We start from the raw sequence: 7337 nt of genomic DNA, 5'->3' as shown, positions 1-7337 counted from the left end.
CTCCTTGGCTGTGGTGGCAGAGGAGGGAGGCCCGCATTACCTTACGGACGATCCCCGCGAGGCTTATCCCTCCAGCCTCCCTCGCGAGGCTGATCCTGCCAGTGGTCCTCGCGAGGTCGGTCACGCCACCCTTGGCGAGGGCCACGGTCTTCCCATCGTCCTCCACCTCTTCCTCCTCCTCGTCCATAGCCCCGGTCGTTGCGCTCGGGGCATCGGCTGGCGCGCATGTCCCGCACAGCCCGGAGCTCTTGGCACTCGTTGGTGTTGTGGGTGTGGAGGTCGTGGTACACGCAGCACTCAGGCTGATCCCTTCCCTGCTTGGTGTCCGGTTCTGCTGCAAGCACGGCCGCCCCCTTGCGCTTCACGTCCTTGACCTTGGGCTTCTTCTCTTCTGGGTCGGCAGCTGGCAGCTCGGGGAGAGAAAGGCGTCCTTCCTCAGCCCTAGCGCACTTGGTTGCCAAGTTGAACAGCTCAAGGGAGGTGCACAGGTCTTCATGGATCGCAAGCTCTTCTTTCATCTTGACATCACGCACACCGTCGGAGAAGGCTGAGATGATGGCCTCCTCAGACACCCTGGGGATCTTGAGGCGAGCGTTGTTGAAACGCTGGATGAACTTCTACAGGGTCTCTCCTGGCTGCTGCTTGATGCGGCGCAAGTCGCTCATGGCCGGGGGCCAGTCGCGTGTGCCTTGGAAATTGGCGATGAATCGGGTGTGCATCTTGTACCAGGAGGAAATCGTGCCAGGAGCCAGGTTCAGGAGCCAGGTGCGGGCACCGTCCTTGAGCGCCATGGGGAACCAGTTCGCCATGACCTTCTCATCCCCGTTGGCGGCTTCGATGCCCAGCTCATAGAGCTGGAGGAACTCCGCAGGGTCGGCTGTGCCGTCGTAGCATGGGGGCAAATCTGGCTTGAACTTGCCCGGCCAGGCCACGCCGTGCAGCTCGGCGGTGAAGGCGTGGTAGCCTGCAGTAGCCACGGGAGGCCTCGGGTGGCGGAGGGCTTGATCTTGGAAGTCTCCGTGCGCTGCCGCCAGGAGCAGCGCGGGGTCTTGGCACGCTGGAGCAGAAGCGTGGTCGTGACGGGCCGGCATGGGGAGCGCCCGGGCAGCTTCTTGGGGATGAGGGATCTCTTGGCAGATCTTCTCTTGATGCGCTGGTGCCGGACGGAGTGGGTTCCGTCCAGGGACCACGCGCCTTGGGGCCAAGGCGCCTTCTTGAGGGAGAGGCGGCTGAGGCGCCCCCGGAGCTTCCTCGCCCGCGCAAGGCGGGGCGCGATGCAGCGAGAGGGATGGAGCAGGGGAGCCTCCAGCGGCGCTGACGAGCTCGGTGATGCGGGCGAGCCACTCGTCGTAGAGGTCGTCGACGGGGACGGTAGTGCAGGAGTTCCTGCGCCGGGAGCAGCGCGGCGTGCGCGTCCGCAGGAGCGCGACGGGCGTGGGACGAAAAATCGGCTGGAGTCAGCGATGGGGTGGTGGTGCGGCCTTCTTGCCGCACCGAAGGATGCAGAGACGACGCCTGCTGCTCGTTCCCCGCCGGGCCGGTGGCGGCATTGACGGCAGGCGACGGCGAACGACGGCGGCACCCGCCGACGGGGGCTGCCTGGGCGACATGAGTAGCGAGGGCGTCCCGGCGCTCGGTGTGGGCTCGATGAGCGTCTGACATGGATGAGAGGGACGGCGAAAAACAGGGCGGTGGAAGGCGGATTCCGGTGCACCCCTACCTAGCGCGCCAAATGTCGGATTCCGGGTTCCGGCAGACCCTCTAGGTTCGAACTCTGGGATGCACGCGGAGATCGCACCTCCTACCTACCTATGTCTCGTTGCCTCGCAAGGATCTAAACTACACGAAGAACAACACAAGGGACACGAGGTTTATACTAGTTCGAGCCACCATTGTGGTGTAATACCCTACTCTAATTTGTGGTGTGGTGGATTGCCTCAAGGGCTTATGATGAACAATACAAGGAAAAACTGCCTCGCGAGGGGTTTTCTTGGGTTGGTGGTTCTGGCTAGGGTTCAATTGCTCGATCCCCTGCCTTGAGAGTGGCTAGTCCTATTTATAGAGCGAGGCCCTGGGCCTCTTCCCAAATATTGAGCGGGAAGGGCGCCAACAATTGGCCATTTTGAAGGGGAACATCTAGTACACTTATCCTGACTAAAGTCGGTCCTCGCCTGCCAAAGACTCTGGCGGTGACGCCGGCTTGGGCTCCACGATGACCTCCATCCTGCCGTTCTGCTGGTCTTGGTCTTGTTGCACCGAAATGGTTGCCTTTGCTTGATACTCTTGCTTGCGCTTGCTCCCTTTGCACCAAAGAGGAAACAAGGACTCTGCGCAGGCCGGCGCCCGCCTGGCGCCCGCCTGGCTTTGGTCGTCATGGCTTGCGTCACGAGCACCTCGTGAGGTACCCCGCCTTGATCTCTCCGCCTCCATGCGAGCCAGCCTGATGAGGTCGTGCCTGAGGAAGCTTCCTGTCGTCCGCCCCGCGAGGCTTGGCCCCTCGCAAGGGTCTTGAGCTTGTGTTTATGAAGATGGGCCGTACTGGGCCACCCCTTGAGCCACACCGCAGGCCGCAGGCAGGCAAGTCTGGGTACCCCCGTTCCCAGAATGCCGACAGGGACAACCTTCGTCCTTTCTCTTTCTTCTGTCGTGGTCGAGCTTTGAGTCTTACTCAACTTCACACCTTACAATACAGGCAAGAACTCCTTTTTGACTGATCCATTTTGAACTCCTTCAAAATCTTGTCAAGGTATGTACACATTGAAAGTCTTATTAAGCGTCTTGATCTATCTCTATAGATCTTGATGCCCAATATGTAAGTAGCTTCACCGAGATCTTTCATTAAAAAATTCTTTTTCAAATATCCTTTTATGTTATCTAGAAATTTTATATCATTTCCAAGCAACAATATGTCATCCACATATAATATCAGAAATGCTACAGAGCTCCCACTCACTTTCTTGTAAATACAAGCTTCACCTTCAGTCTGTATAAAACTATATGGTTTGATCACCTCATCAAAGGATATATTCCAACTCCGAGATGCTTGCAACAGTTCGTAAATTGATCGCTAGAGCTTGCACATTTTGTTAGCACCCTTAGGATCGATAAAACCTTCCGGTTGCATCATATACAACTCTTCTTTAAGAAACCCGTTAAGGAATGCAGTTTTGACATCCATTTGCCATATTTCATAATCATAAAATGTGGCAATTGCTAACATGATTCGGACAGATTTAAGCATCGCTACGGGTGAGAAAGTCTCATCGTAGTCAACCCCTTGAACTTGTCAAAAATCTTTTGCGACAAGTCGAGCTTTGTAGATAGTGATATTACCATTAGCGTCCGTCCTCCTCTTGAAGATCCGTTTATTCTCAATGGCTTGCCGATCATCGGGCAAGTCCACCAAAGTCCACATTTTGTTCTCATACATGGAACCTATGTCAAATTTCATGGACTCAAGCCATTTATCAGAATATGGGCTCATCATAGCTTCTTCATAGTTCATAGTTTCATTGTTGTCTAACAACATGACTTCCAGGACAGGATTACCATACCACTCAGGTGCGGTACGTGTTCTAGTCGACCTACCAGGTTCAGTAGTAACTGGATCTGAAGTTTCATGGTCAACATTAGCTTCCTCTCTAGTTGGTGTAGGCATCATGGGAACGGTTTTCTCTGATGTGCTACTTTCCAATTCGAGAGAAGGTACAATTACCTCATCAAGTTCTACTTTTCTCCCACTCACTTCTTTCGAGGGAAACTCCTTCTCTAGAAATGACCCATTCTTAGCAACAAAGATCTTGCCTTCGGATCTCTGGTAAAAGGTAATACCCAATAGTTTCTTTAGGGTATCCTATGAAGACGCACTTCTCCGCTTTGGGTTCGAGCTTATCAGGTTGAAGCCTTTTGACATAAGCATCGCATCCCCAAACTTTAAGAAACGACAACTTAGGTTTCTTGCCAAACCATAGTTCATACGGTGTCGTCTCGACGGATTTAGACGGTGCCCTATTTAACGTGAATGCAACTGTATCTAATGCATATCCCCGAAATGATAAAGGCAAGTCGGTAAGAGACATCATAGAACGCATCATATCTAATAAAGTACGGTTACGATGTTTGGACAAACCATTACGTTGTGGTGTTCCAGGTGGCGTGAGTTGTGAAACAATTCCACATTGTCTTAAACGAAGGCCAAACTCGTAACTCAAATATTCGCCTCAGATTGTAGAAACTTTCTTTTTCTTGTTACGATGATTCTTCACTTCACTCTGAAATTCTTTGAACTTTTCAAATGTTTGAGAGTTGTGTTTCATCAAGTAGATATACCTATGCCTACTCAAATCATCTATGAAAGTTAGAAAATAACAATACCCACTGCATGCCTCAACACTCATTTGACCACATACATCGGTATGTAATATTTCCAATAAGTCATTAGCTTGATCCATTGTTCTGGAGAACGGAGTTTTAGTCATCTTGCCCATGAGGCATGGTTTGCAAGTATCAAATGATTCATAATCAAGTGATTCCAAAAGTCCATCTGCATGGTGTTTCTTCATGCGCTTTACACCAATATGACCTAAACAGTAGTGCCACAAGTATGTTGCACTATCATTATCAACTTTGCATATTTTGGCATCAATATTATGAATATATGTATGACTATGATCGAGATTCAACAAGAATAGACCATTCATCAAAGGTGCATGACAATAAAAGGTATTACTCATATAAATAGAACAACCATTATTCTCTGACTTAAATGAGCAACAGTCTCGCAATAAACAAGATCCAGATATAATGTTCATGCTCAACACTGGCACCAAATAACAATTATTGAGGTCTAAAACTAATCCCAGAGGTAGATGCAGAGGTAGCGTACCGACGGCAATCACATTTGGAACCATTCCTGACGTGCATCGTCATCTTGTCCTTAGCCAGTCTTCATTTATTCCACAGCTCCTGTTTTGAGTTACAAATATGAGCAACCGAACCAGTATCAAATACCCAGGCGCTGCTACAAGCATTAATAAGGAACACATCAATAACATGTATATCATATATACCTTTGTTCACTTTTCTATCCTTCTTATCTGCGAAGTACTTTGGGCAGTTTCGCTTCAAGTGACCATTACCCTTGTAGTAGAAGCACTCAGTCTCAGGCTTGGGTCCATCTTTGGGCTTCTTCACGGGAGCGGCAACTTCCTTTCCGTTCTTCTTGAAGTTCCCTTTCTTTCCCTTGCCATTTTTTCTTGAAACTGATGGTTTTATTAACCATCAACACTTGATGCTCCTTCTTGATTTCTACCTCTGCCGATTACAGCATCGCGAAGAGCTCGCCTTGCATATTATAGTTCATCACAGAGCCTTTATAGCTTGGTGGCAGTGATTAAAGAACTCTATCAATAACACATTCATCTAGGAGCAAAATTCTCAGCTGAGTCAAGTGGTTGTGATACCCAGACATTCTGAGTATGTGTTCACTGACAGAACTGTTCTCCTCCATTTTACAGCTAAAGAATTTGTTGGAGACTTCACATCTCTCAACCTGAGCATTAGCTTGAAATATCAATTTCAGCTCTTGGAACAACTCATATGCTCCGTGGTGCTCAAATACTTTTGGAGCCCCGGTGCTAAGACGTAAAGCATGGCACACTGAACTATCGAGTAGTCATTAGTTCGTGTTTGCCATGCGTTCACAATGTCTAGATTAGCAGGAGCGGGTGGGTCACCTAGAGCTGCATCAAGGACATAATTCTTCTGTGCAGCAATGGGGATAATCCTCGGATCACGGACCCAGTCTGTATTATCGCTACCATCATCTTTCAACTTAGTTTTCTCTTGGAACGTATCAAAAATAGGGGAGCTACATTGCAAGCTATTGATCTATTGGAAAGAAATTTTGACTATGTTCATCATAAATTTTAGTTCAATTAATCAAATTACTAATGAACTTCCATTTAAACCAACATCCCTCAAGTTGTCTAAGTGATACATGATCCATATCAAGTAAACCATGTCCGATCATCACGTGAGATGGGGCAATTATCAATGGTGAACATGTCTATGTTGATCATATTTACTATATGACTCATGTTCAACCTTTCGGTCTCCATGTCTATACATACTAGGCTCGTCAAGTTTAACCCAAGTATTTTGCTTGTGCAAAACTGGCTTACACCCGTTGTATGTGAATGTAGAGTCTATCACACCCGATCATCATGAGGTGTTTCGAAATGAGAAACTTTAGCAACAGTGCATACTCGGGGAGAACACTTTTATCTTGAAATTAAGTGAAGGGATCATCTTACATTGCTAACATTGTTCTAAGCAAAATAAGATGCATAAAGGATAAACATCACATGCAATCAAAATATGTGACATGATATGGTCACCATCATCTTGTGCTTTTGAACTCCATCTCCAAAGCAACGTCATGATCTCCATCGTCACCGGAGCGACACCTTGATCTCCATCATTGCGTCGGGGTCATCTCGCCAGCTATTGCTTCTACAACTATTGGTAACGCATAGTGATAAAGTAAAGCAATTACATGGTGCTTAATGATTGACACGCAACCCATACAATAATTAAAAGACAACCCTAAGGCTCCTACCGGTTGTCGATATTACAAAACATGATCATCTCATACAACATTGTGTATCACATCAAGTCTTGACCATATCACATCACAACATACCCTGCAAAAACAAGTTAGACATCTTCTACTTTGTTGTTGCAAGTTTTATGTGGCTGCTATGGGTAACTAGCAAGAACTATTATTACCTACGCAAAACCACAACGGTGATTATCAAGTTTGCTATTTTAATCTTCTGCAAGGATCGTCCGTGGTCAAATTCGATTCAACTAAAGTGAGAGAAACAAACCCCGCCAGCCACCTTATGCAAAACAAGTTGCATCAATCGGTGGAACCAGTCTCATGTACGTGGACATGTAAGGTTAGTCCGGGCCGCTTAATCCTTCAATACCGCCGAATCAAAATAAGATGTTGGTGGTAAGCAGTAAGAACATCAACACCCACAACTCCTTTGTGTTCTACTCGTGCATATCATCTACGCATAGACCTGGCTCATGATGCCACTGTTGGGGAATGTTGCATGGAAAACAAAAAATTTCTACTCACACGCAAGATCTATCGATGGAGATGCATAGCTACGAGAGGGGGAGATCATCTTTATACCCTTGAAGATCGCTAAGTGGAAGCGTTTATCAACGCGGTTGATGTAGTCGTACACCTTCACGACCCGTCTCAATCAAATACCGAATGTATGACACCCCCGCGTCCAGCACACGTTCAACTCGATGACATCCTC

This window comes from Triticum dicoccoides, chromosome 5B (genome assembly GCF_002162155.2).
Source record: "Triticum dicoccoides isolate Atlit2015 ecotype Zavitan chromosome 5B, WEW_v2.0, whole genome shotgun sequence".
In the NCBI taxonomy this organism is placed as follows: Eukaryota; Viridiplantae; Streptophyta; class Magnoliopsida; order Poales; family Poaceae; genus Triticum; species Triticum dicoccoides.
Note: the sequence above shows the minus strand (reverse complement) of the source record.